At 39.0% G+C, this 12,614-nt stretch overlaps 1 non-coding gene across 1 annotated transcript; it reads right to left on the reverse strand.

The window, feature by feature from the left end:
• Positions 1 to 427: 427 nt before the first annotated feature.
• On the reverse strand, positions 428 to 500 carry TRNAY-AUA (transfer RNA tyrosine (anticodon AUA)). Its single transcript has one exon. It is a non-coding gene; the product is annotated as a tRNA-Tyr (tRNA).
• Between the last annotated feature and the right edge of the window lie 12,114 nt (positions 501 to 12,614).

Consider the following 12,614-nt stretch of genomic DNA (forward strand, 5'->3'; position numbering starts at 1 on the left):
AAAAATTAAGCATACATTTATCATCGTATCCAGCATATCCATGCCTGAGTATGGGCCCAAGAGAAATAAAAACAGATGTCCACAAAATATTGTGTACATAGTCACATGGGCTTTATTCCCAGTAATCAAAAACTGGAAACAAACAAAATAGCAAACAAAAGGTGAACAGCTAAGCAAATGTGGTATATTCATACAATGGAATTCTACCCTGCAATAACAATAGTGAATGAACTATTGACCACAAAATAAAATGAATGAATTTCAAAAGCATATGCTATGTGAAGGACACATACACACACACAGAAGTCGCTCAGTCATGCCCGACTCTTTGCAGCCCCATGGACTGTAGCCCACCAGGCTCCTCGGTCCATGGGATTTTCCAGGCATGAATACTGGAGTGGGTTGCCATTTCCTTCTCCAGGGGAATCTTCCTGAGCCAGGGATCGAACCTGGGTCTCCCGCATTATAGGCAGACACTTTACCATCTGAGCTACCAGGGAAGTCCATCAAAAACACAGAAGAGTAGTAGTAAGTTTCAAAAGGATGTCAGTTGAGATCTTTTATAGATGAAATCTACTTCCTAGAAGTCAACTCGCCAATTATATGCACAGCTGGAGACAAGAGGCTGCAAAAAGGTCCAACTGGAAAATATCTCGGGTACCCAATTAGATCCAGTTATTATGCATCTGTGGACTTAAAATGATCATCATCCACGGTGGAATAGATGTGTTCTTCGTTGCTTAGAAAATCCACAGCTAGTCTGATTGAGGCTACAGACATGTTTTGGAGTTGGTTCTTGAGATCCTGAAATGTGAAGGAAGTCAGGCGTAAAAAAGTCAGGCTATGTGAAGGAAGTCAGGCATAAAAAAGTGTATCTTAAGTGCTTTGTTTTATATGAAATTATTTGAGTATGCATAATTAATCTCCAGTGAGAGAGACCGGTGAGAGATCACCGGTTACCAGAGACAACTAGGTATCCAGAGGAAAAAACAAATCTTGATTCCTATGGCATATCATATACAAAACTCAGTGCTAGAAGAATTTTAAACCCAAATCTGAAAGGTTAAATGATCAAGCTTCTGGAAAATAACACAAAAGAACAGATCCTTGGGATAGAAAAACATTTCTTCAGCATTATATAATAAGCTACATATAAAGAAAAATATTGATTAAATGGCTTGTATTGAAATTAAGACTTTTCCATAAAAGTCACCCTTAAAAGAAATGAAACTACATATATGTACACAGTATCTGATATACATACCAACAAATAGGTTTTTAAAATATAAAAGATTTCCTATACCTTGAAGAAAGAAATACATAATAAAAGGAAGAGCAAGCAAAAGGCTTGAAATCCATTCTCCAGTGATTTTTTTTTTAAAGAAAAGTAGCTCAACATTATTAGTCATCAGGGAAAAGAAAATTAAGACCATAATGAGACACTCCTACATACTTCTACAGTGCTGATGTATAAATTAATAAAATCACTTTGAAAAATTATGAGGCAGTTTCTACTAAATCTTGCTTAATATGCATAACATCCTATGATATCTTATTCCTAGGAATATATTCAACAAAACTGTATATATATATGTGTACCAAAACATATTATATTCAAATATAATAATAATATTTGAAATAAATTTACTAGCCAAAATCTGGAGAAAAACTGAATACTTCTCAGACTGCCTAAATGATCTCATATTATGCAATGAAAAACTATGCAGCAATAAAAATGAACACACTACTGCTGCTCATGATATCACACATATCTCACAGATACAGTGTTGAAGAAAATAAGCCAGAGTTGGAAACAAGATTGTTGGGTTCCATTTCTATAAAGGCAAAACCAATCTACAGAGACAGATATCAGAATGACAATTGCTTTGGTGGGTAATGCCTGGTGGAGAACACAGAAATGTTTCTGAAGTGCTAGTTTTTTGGTTTTGTTTTTTTTTTTATCAGAGTGGAGATAACCAGGATGCAAAAATATGTACAAATGCTTTGGACTCTGTGCATTTTCCTTTACATACGCTAATACTTCAGTGAAAATTGTTTACTTGAAAATGTAAGAGACCTGTGCTCCTGTAGAGTCAGTTTAGCATTGAGAAATTAATATCTGGGTTCAGTTCAGTTCAGTCACTCAGTCGTGTCCGACTCTTTGCAACCCCACGAACCGCACCACACCAGGCCTCCCTGTCCATCACCAACCCCCGGAGTCCACCCAAACCCATGTCCACTGAGTCGGTGATGCCATCCAGCCATCTCATAGTGTACTGTGCACCTACCGAGCTGGGGAGCTCATCTTTCAGTATCCTATCTTTTTGCTTTTTCATACTGTTCATGGGGTTCTCAAGGCAAGAATACTGAAGTGGTTTGCCATTCACTTCTCCAGTGGACCACATTCTGTCAGACCTCTCCACCGTGACCCATCCGTCTTGGGTGGCCCCACACGGCATTTGAGTTAGTTAGCTTTGAAAAGAAATGTTGCATGGTATTTTTCTTTTAATCCCCCCCAAATTAGTCTTTTTGTGATAAAAAGTCATTTTTAAATGACTCAGTTGCATTTCGCCACTTCTTATCATTAGATACAAAAATTTATTTCTTGCGATTGTATCATATTATGCGTCACGCTAGTTAACCATTTAAAAATCTAACTGGAGCATTTTTATTCCTTAAGAATATAGGATTATTCTATTCCATTAGAGAATAAATAATCTCAGATTAGTAAGTAAAACCATGATTTTATCCATGTTTTCTTGGAATTCTGTTATTAATTAATACTGAAGTTGCCAAACAATATTTGAGTTATTGAAAAGGTTTGCTACATTCCTTAGAAATAGCATAGTGAATGTCAAAATTTGCTAACTATGAATTTTTTACCTTAAAAATCCCTATATACGTTTTCATTTGTTTATTTGTTTAATGAAAAGGAGTAGCCTGCTGGGGATATTTCCAAATAGAACCATGAGTAAGGCAGGTTTAGCCTGACTATGTACAAGCTTCGGTTTATTAATTAAATTAGTACATTTCAAAATATGCCAATACATTTCTTCAGTTCTTAAAAAGTGCCAACCTGGTGTCACAGACCGATGTTTGTTGCATTGTTTACCTACTATCAGGCTGAACAAACTATTTAAAACTTAGTTTAGTTCAGTTGTTCAGTCGTGTCTAACTCTTTGCGACCCCATGAACTGCAGCACACCAGGCCTCCCTGTCCATCACCAACTCCCGGAGTTCACGCAAACGGATGCCCATCGAGTTGGTGATGCCATCCAGCCACCTCAATCTCTGTCGTCCCCTTCTCCTCCTGCCCTCAATCTTTCCCAGCATCAGAGTCTTTTCCAATGAGTTAGCACTCCGCATCAGGTGGCCACATTACTGGAGTTTTAGCTTCAACATCTGTCCTTCCAATGAACACCCTGGACTGATCTCCTTTAGAATGGACTGGTTCGGTCTCCTTGCAGTCCAAGGGACTCTCAAGAGTCTTCTCCAACACCACAGTTCAAAAGCATCAATTCTTCGGGGCTCAGCTTTCTTTATAGTCGAACTCTCATATCCTTACATGACCACTGGAACAACCATAGCCTTGACTAGATGGGCCTTTGTTGGCAAAGAAATGTCTCTGCTTTTGAATATGCTATCTAGGTTGGTCATAAAATTCATCCCAAGGAGTAAGTGTCTTTTAATTTCATGGCTGCAATCACCATCTACAGTGATTTCGGAGCCCAGAAAAATAAAGTCAGCCACTGTTTCCACTGTTTCCCCATCTATTTGCCATGAAGTGATGGGACTGGATGCCATGATCTTAGTTTTCTGAATGTTGAGCTTTAAGCCAACTTAAAACTCTCCTCTTTCACTTTCATTAAGAGTCTCTTTAGTTCTTCCTCACTTTCTGCCATAATGGTGGTGTCATCTGCATATCTGAGGTTATTGATATTTCTCCCAGCAATCTTGATTACAGCTTGTGCTTCCTCTAGCCCAGTGTTTCTCATGATGTACTCTGCATATAAGTTAAATATGAAGGGTGACAGTATACAGCCTTGACGTACTCCTTTTCCTATTTGGAACCAGTCTGTGGTTCCATGTCCAATTCTAACTGTTGCTTCCTGACCTGCATACAGGTTTCTCAAGAGGCAGGTCAGGTGGTCTGGTATTCCCGTCTTTTTCAGAATTTTCCACAGTTTATTGTGATCCACACATCAAAGGCTTTGGGACAGTCAATAAAGCAGAAATAGATGTTTTTCTGGAATGCTTTTGCTTTTTCGATGATCCAGTGGATGTTGGCAATATGATCTCTGATTCCTCTGTCTTTTCTAAAACTAGCTTGACCATCTGGAAGTTCACAGTTCACATATTGCTGAAGCATGACTTGGAGAATTTTGAGCATTACTTTACTAGTGTGTGAGATGAGTGCAATTGTGCGGTAGTTTGAGCATTCTTTGGCATTGCTTTTCTTTGGGATTGGAATGAAAACTGACTTTTTCCAGTCCTGTGGCCGCTGCTGAGTTTTCCAAACTTGCTGGCATATTGAGTGCAGCACTTTCACAGCATCATCTACCAGGATTTGAAATAGCTCAACTGGAATTCCATCACCTCCACTAGCTTTGTTCCCAGTGATGCTTCCTAAGGCCCACTTGACTTCACATTCCAGGATGTCTGGCTCTAGGTGAGTGATCACACCATCGTGATTATCTGGGTCTTGAAGATCTTTTTTGTACAGTTCTTCTGTGTACTCTTGCCACCTCTTCTTAATATTTTCTGCTTCTGTTAGTTACCTACCATTTCTGGTATCATTCATAAAAGGATATGATAGTAGAGAAATGTCTTAGAAGAATTCAGCATAGGATATCAGAACTCTCATGCCACTTATTGGATAAAAAGGGAAGTAAGAAAATTTTCCTGATTTACTTGGGGTTAGTTTTAACAAAGGCTTCCCGGGGTGGGGTTTGTGGTAAAGAACCTGCCTGCTAATGCAGGAGATGTAAGAGACAAGGGTTCCATCCCTGGGTTGGGAAGATCCCTTGAAGGAGGAAATGGCAACCCACTCCAGTATTCTTGCCTGAAGAATCCCATGGACAAAGGAGCCTGGCAGGCTACAGCCCATGGGGTCACAGAGAGTCAGACATGACTGAAGAGATTTAGCATGCTTCAGTTTTAACAAAATAGTTGCACCTCTCAGTTCATGGTCTTTCCTTGTGGTTCAGCTGGTAAAGAATCCATCTGCAATACGGGAGACCTGGGTTCGATCCCTGTGTTGGGAAGATCCCCTGGAGAAGGGAAAGGCTACCCACTCCAGTATTCTGGCCTGGAGAAGTCCATGGACTGTAAGTCAATGGGGCTGCAAAGAGTCAGACACAACTGAGCAACTTTCACTTTACTCAGTTCACACTTTGTATATTTCATAATAAAATAAAGGTTAGATTACTAAACTATGAGAATATACAGCACACAATGACCTGTTTCTATGTAAAGGGCATTCTAGATGCTTTTAACTTTTTAAAAAATGTGTTTATGTTTATACCGCTGCATCTACCCCACCTTGGCCTTCACAGCTTCAGGGCCAACTTTCTTTGTCAGTAATTCTTAGTTTCTATCTGAAGATTATTTGGTTTTTCCAGTTAGTGTGTGATAGAAAAAGTCAATTCATCATGTAAAATTGTCTGATATTTGCCATATCCTGTCACTATTGCTATTTATAGAATCCACATAAGAGTGACATTTTCTCTTGATGTGCTGTAGAGATCCTGCCATCATTTTGTTCATTTAACTCAGCATTTTATAATGAGTTTATCTTTTCCATCCTAATATGCATAAAATTCCTAATGAACAAAAAGGATCATTTTTCTCATCTCAATATTCTTTGCACATGTTTGACATGTTCTGCACAATCAATTGTATCGCTGTGGTTATATTCTGTCTTAATCTAGCTGTGCTACCAGCAAACCATACAAAACAAATCATGATAATATAAATCATAAACATAAAATCAAGAACAATGTCTTCCAGACATTTTGGGATACTAAAATGATTAGAGAAGGATTGTATTTTCTTTATAAGAAGGTTGGGGGGAATTGAATAAGAGTTTACTACCTGATGATTTATTTACATCTTATCTAATTCAACATAACAAGTCTCTGTGAGGTAGAAATTCATAATTTGCATCATCTTGATGAAAACACCATATTGTCCGCAGATATCCAGTTTGAAAATGGTGAGACTGGGGGTTGAAACCATATCCCCTTGTCAAAAATTCCCCACCTGTTGCCTTTGAGGAAGCTGCAATATGAAATATCTTTATAGGGAAGGAGTCACAAACTTGTATAAAGGATAGTATTTCCTGAATAGGTGGATTCTCCTAAGGGATGGAAATAAATTTTTATTGAAGATGTAATTCATGCAGTATTTAGAAGCTGGATGAAATAATTTATCTCCAGCAAACTGGAGAGATTAAAGAGTCTGAAGAGCTAGATCATCCTTCAAGTCACAGAAAAGGAGAGCACTTAACCACTTAAGAAAAAAATCAGTGTTGGTTCATCAATTTATTTCTTTAAGAACACCATGATCTTTCTTACATCTGACCTTTATAGTGAAGTTCTGTAATCAGTCCTACACCTACTCTTTCTTCAAATTCATCTTGGAGGGACTTCCCTGGTGGTCCAGTGGCTAAGACTCAATTGCAAAGGGCCCGGGTTCAATCCCTGGCAAGGGAGATAAATCTTGCATGCCTCAACCAAGACCTGATGCAGCCAAATAAATAAATAAATATTTTTAAAAATTCATCATGGAGATGTTTCCACACATATATGTATTCCCTAATCCTCTCAATACCCTGTAAAGTTGGTATTATTATCTCAATTTTCTAGATGAGTAAAATAAGACCTCATTGTTACAGATAGAAAAATACATTTTTTGTGTGATAGCGCCAAGAAGCAAAGACCTAATTGATGAACTATTGATGAATCAATCAAATGATCAATCAAAAATTGATGAACTATTAAAAACAGTCTTTAAATTTCCAACCTGGATATTTGTTAAAAGTTTAGACATTTTGTTGAGCTTCTTTCTCTCTACCTACTGTGTTTGAGAAAATTACTAAACTATGGCATAAGAAATGATACTTTTTACTAAAAACCAATGAGCCCTTTTGTAGAAAAATATTTACCTGCAAATTTTAGTTTTTGCTTGTAAAAGCTTTTAGTAGTAATTTGTAGTACCTTGCATTTTTCTCACCACTAGAGTAATCAGAAATTTGTTCCTCATTAAATGTTCACTGGATCAAAAGCAATTAAAATTGTATAAATACATGATAAAAAATCTAATGCACAGCAACCTCAAACATGAAGTTCAAGTACTTATCAACTGTTGATGTGGTTGAGAAAGCAATTAGTTCTGTTTCTCTGCTGGTTAACCAACCTCAAAAAATGTTGTAACACCCAGAAAAGCATGTTAATAGTTAAGAATGTGTACTTTCTTCTCCTGAATTCAAGTCTAACCACAATTTTCTGGCTCTGTTGTCTTGATCAAAACAGTAAGCCTTAGTTTGTCCTCTTTAAATCTCTTAAAAAAGGGAGATAATGACTGAGTGAGCATACATGTTCCATAAAGGAGTTTGGAATTAAGTAGGATAATGTGGGTGAAGCGTGTCCCCCACAGAAAGCAACCTGCTTATTCTTGCCAGGCTACCTTTCCTCATCGTGCTCCCTTCCTGTGACAAGCTCTCTTTTCTCCTCTCCTTCCTTGTCCCTCAACAAATCCACTTCCCCTCAGGTCTCAGAATAAATTTTATTTCCTCAATTTTTTCTAAAACTTTTTTTTTAAGCATGAAACATCTATGAGAAGATACAGTTTAGCGCTTTGATGCCTAAGGTGTCAGGAAATTTCTAGGGCTAAAATAACTTTTGGACTTCCTTAAAAAAGTGGTCCAGTGGTTGAGAGTCTGCCTCCCAATGCAGGGGTTGTGGTTTGATCCCTGGTGAGTTAACTAGGTTCCCACATGCCACCAGGCAACTAAGCCTGAGCCCCACATCTAGAGAAAAACTGCACAGTGCAATAAAGACCCAGCATATAGATAAATAAATATATATATAAAATTATATATAATTAGGTTAAAGTTATATATATATACATATATATATACCTAATTAATAATTTTTATATTAAATTGTCTCTTAAAACAATAGGAATGGCTTCTTTCTCCTGACTAGGCCTTTACTGATACAATCCAATGTATAAATTCACATGTTCTTTATCCATATTTTTAAAAGAAACCTCTCCATTATCAGTGGTAATAATAATGAAAATAGTTCAGCAATGTGTCATTTGATGACATAAGGTTTATGCCCTATATTATGTCCTATATCCTATATTCATAACCTGATGCACAATTAGACTTTTAGTGGTTTCAGCCCTTTCTGTGTTTACCTTTTTTGGGAAGTCTTTTTTGATGTTTAAAATTTTATCTTATCTATAATGTGGTTTTTCTCATTATAAAATATAATTAGTTTGATATAAAATAAAATCTGTTTATTATGTATTTTCACATCCTGAGGAAGTCTATGAGGCTCTAAAAATATGTCTGATTCTCAGTTCTCTAGACATGCTCTGGTGATAAATTTTCAAACTGCCTGTTTTATGAAATGCAGTAAAGGGAGCTATAAATTAAATCAATGATTGATTAAGTGAATCATACTGTCTTATCATTCAAGCAATAAAAGTCATATTTTATGGGCTTTAACGCCTTTCATCCACATTCACGCTCTCTCTCCTCACCCCCTTTCTTTCTTTTTTCTCTCATACAGTTGAGAGTTTGAAGAAGAAATAAGACCGTGCTAAGAATTTCTCGTCTTACTCTTTTTCATTGTGAAGTCATTTGCATGCTTTGTATAATTTAATTTTAAATTAGCCAATTTTAAATAGTGTATGCATAAATGAAGAGGTTTTAGTATCGGAATAACTTGCTTCAAATACAAATTCTGTCATGTGTTATCTCTGGACTATCACCACACTACAAAAACTTGCTAATTTCGATTTCACATACGACCAGTGGTTACAGGACAATGAACAGTGTGCTGAGCACAGCGTCAGGCACAGTTTATGTTGGAGTTGAGACACATAATTCAGTCTGATACACACACATCAGCCTGGGCCAAGATACACAACCCGGAGCTGTTTCAGGGAGAGCTCTAGGCTCATACACCTGTTCCTAAATTTCAATTACGCAGACTTCTGACTTCAATCTATAATATAACAGAGACTCAGTACAACTCAGCAAATGCAACATAAAACAGCCTAAAGTGCAAATTGTCAGCAGGCAGCAGTAGAGATCAAAGAACATGCTCACCAGCAGTCAGCAAGTCAGAGGAGAAAAGAGACCTGAGATGTGCTGGTCAGTGTCTAGATGCTCACACTTCTCTCTTCTCCAACTGTTTCAAAGATTCCACAGAAATAGAATACATTTTTCCACCCGCAAATTTGGCTTGAATGTTTTCAGTGCTAATGCCACAGATACACTGTAAGTGTATGGGGAGTTTTATTACTCATATGACAAGGATTTCTAGGGAGAGCACAGTGGCTCACAGGCAGGTCTTAAACCAGCTTGAGAGATTAGGGAGGGAGACTGGCTTGGAAGTCTTTTGGTGGTTAGATGGTAGAGCAGTGTAAGTGTTCTGGTGGGTGGTTTGAACTTCCTGCCAGCACTGAAGGAGGGCTCACATAGGCATTCTCCTTAGTTTGACCAGATGTGGGACAGAAAAGGAAAAGTGAAGAGTGAGGCTTAAAAGTTGTCAGCAGTGAAACATCAAAAAGTGAAGTCTTTATTATAGTTAGCTTCTGCATCAGAAACATTTGACCTTTTCCATTGTGTCCAGTTTATGAGTGGAAACCATCATGCCTTATGTGATGACGCATCTAGGTAACAATGGCACCAATGTGAGTAATGCGGGCTTGATCAGCAGCTGATTCCTTTGAGTCTCATCAGATGAATGACCCTTACTGTAAGCATCTGTATGCGGAGCTCAGACTGTCAGATGAACAACCACAACTGCCTTCTACATTCTGCAGCCATAGAAAAGATCATCTTTAATCTGCCAGTTTTTAGTCTTCCAAGTAATAGAACAGATGGCTAGACCACTGGCAGCAGCTTGCTATGCTAATGCTAAGTCACTTCAGTCGTGTCCGACTCTGTGTGACCCCATAGACGGCAGCCCACCAGGCTTCCCTGTCCCTGGAATTCTCCAGGCAAGAACATTGGAGTGGGTTGCCATTTCCTTCTCCAATGCATGAAAGTGAAAAGAGAAAGTGAAGTCGCTCAGTCATGTCCAACTCTTAGCGACCGCATGGACTGCAGCCTACCAGGCTCCTCCCTCCATGAGATTTTCCAAGCAAGTGTACTGGAGTGGGGTGCCATTGAAGAGTTAGTAAAACTATGCCTGTTATATACATGCATGTTATGTACAGCATTATATAAAAATATAACACGATCCACTGAAGTACTATCTAAGGAAAGAGTCACAGCTTCAAATTCAACCTATTGGGATGACCAGCCTTCACCACAGTTGGTCTTCAGAGTTGTCAGTGGGGTGAGACTGTGGGTCTTATCCAATGGCCACTATTAGCTTCCACGGATGAACAATATCAGTGAATGATGCCCATTAATTAAACTCCCTATTGAGCAAATATGATTTTTTACACATTCAAGTCAGGCATGAGGTTTCCTTAAAGGAGGAACAGCATGTTTTCATGCAAATCTGAAACGTCCTAGGATCAGGTCAGTTTCACTCTTGAACAGATTGTACCTGTTTAACCAAGAAAACCTGAGTATTTTCCATTTTGTTAGTCATTGTATTCAAATTGAGGCACTCCCAAATAAGGATGCCAGTGTAGAGGTACAAGGGCTCCAGGTGATTTTAGTTGTAAAGAACATGCCTGCCAATGCAGGAGATATAAGAGACTTGGGTTCGACCCCTGGGTCAGAAAGATCCCCTTGAAGAAGGCCTGGCAACCCACTCCAGTATTCTTGCTTGGAGAATCCCCATGGACAGAGGAGCCTGTCAGGCTATAGTCCATGGGGTCACAAAAAGTCAGACAGAACTGAAGCAACTTAGCATGCACACAGAGGTACAAGCCTCTATGAGTCATGGGTACTAATTCAAGAGAAGTTTAGTAGCTGATTAAAATGTGTTTTTTTTTTTAAGTAAACAAAAGAGATATAATTGGTAGTTTCATCTGGTAGGCACTGTTCTGAGAAATAATCTCTATGAGTACTCTGACAGCCATTAAATCTTTAACTAAAACTTTGGTTTTCATTTCTCTCTCTTGTAGTTCATTTTGCTTCTGTTTGATTAGCCAGGAAGGGAGAGGGTAGAGGGTTAAGTGGGAAGGGGAGAAGCAACTGATCTGCCCCACTACTATTTTTTCCCTCATGGTAATCTTTGAAAAGGTGAATTCTCTGTAACCCTTATGGAACAGGAGATAGAAGCATGTAGCACATCAATTCAATAGTATGTGCAGATGTCAAAGCCACTGCAATAGAGAATTGAATCAGCTTAAAGTGGCATCTGCAAGGCCATGTTAGCACCTCTGTTCCACGGTGACTTTGTCCCACTGTCTATAGATTGAATTCAGTTTCCTTCTCTGCCTGAATGACTGGGTGGAAAGTGACTTTGGTGCAAGGATTCAGTAGAACCATAAGCATTAATACTTCCCAAAGCTCCCCAACATACTCAGACAAGTACATTTAGCCTTGGCTCCCTTCTGAAGAGAGGTCCAAGATCTTGGCCTCATCCCTAATCATCTTTCTCCTAAAAGCTGTACTTAGTCACTCAGTCGTGTCCGACTCTATGACGCCATAGACTGTAGCCCACCAGGCTCCACTGTCCATGGGATTTCCCAGGCAAGAATACTGGAGTGGGTTGTAATTTCCTCCTCCAGGAGATCCTCCCAACCCAGGGACTGAAAAAAAGCAGCTGAGGTTAAACTAGAAGTAGCGAGGTGGATCAAGGATACTGTGTGAAAGAGTGGCTCCATGCTAATAAGCAAGACTGTTTGCACTGACTTCTGGTTTTGAGAGGCATGACAGCGGACCACAACCCAACCAATGAGACCTCTGTGTTTTGGTTCATCCAGTCTCTCTCAAAATTCAAGCTTCTCATTGCTGATGCCGTTTATTTATTTATTTGTTTGTTAGCTTTCAGGACCCGGGCTTCCTACCCATAGTCACCTCATTTATCAACTGCTGCCCCATTACCAGGATATCTCTTCCTGTTCCTCCTCAGAGGAGAGTAGTCAACAAGTAGATTCCACTTGGGCAGCTTGTTGCTTCAATTCTACTTGTTGCTGCTCAAGGTCATTAGCAATTAGGGCACTACTACCTTCTCTCTTGCCCACTATTTGGGTGAATGCATTCTCAGATCGCGGACTTCCCTGGTGACTCAGTAGGTAAAAAATCCACCTCAATTGTGGGAGATCTGGGTTTGATCTCTGGGTTGAGAAGATCCCCTGGAAGAGGGCATGGCAACCCACTCAAGTATTCTTTCCTGGAGAACCCCCATGGGCAAGATCCTGGAGGGTTGCAATCCATGGGGGTCACAGAGAGTTGGACATGACTGAATGAC

This window comes from Bos taurus, chromosome 17 (genome assembly GCF_002263795.3).
Source record: "Bos taurus isolate L1 Dominette 01449 registration number 42190680 breed Hereford chromosome 17, ARS-UCD2.0, whole genome shotgun sequence".
In the NCBI taxonomy this organism is placed as follows: Eukaryota; Metazoa; Chordata; class Mammalia; order Artiodactyla; family Bovidae; genus Bos; species Bos taurus.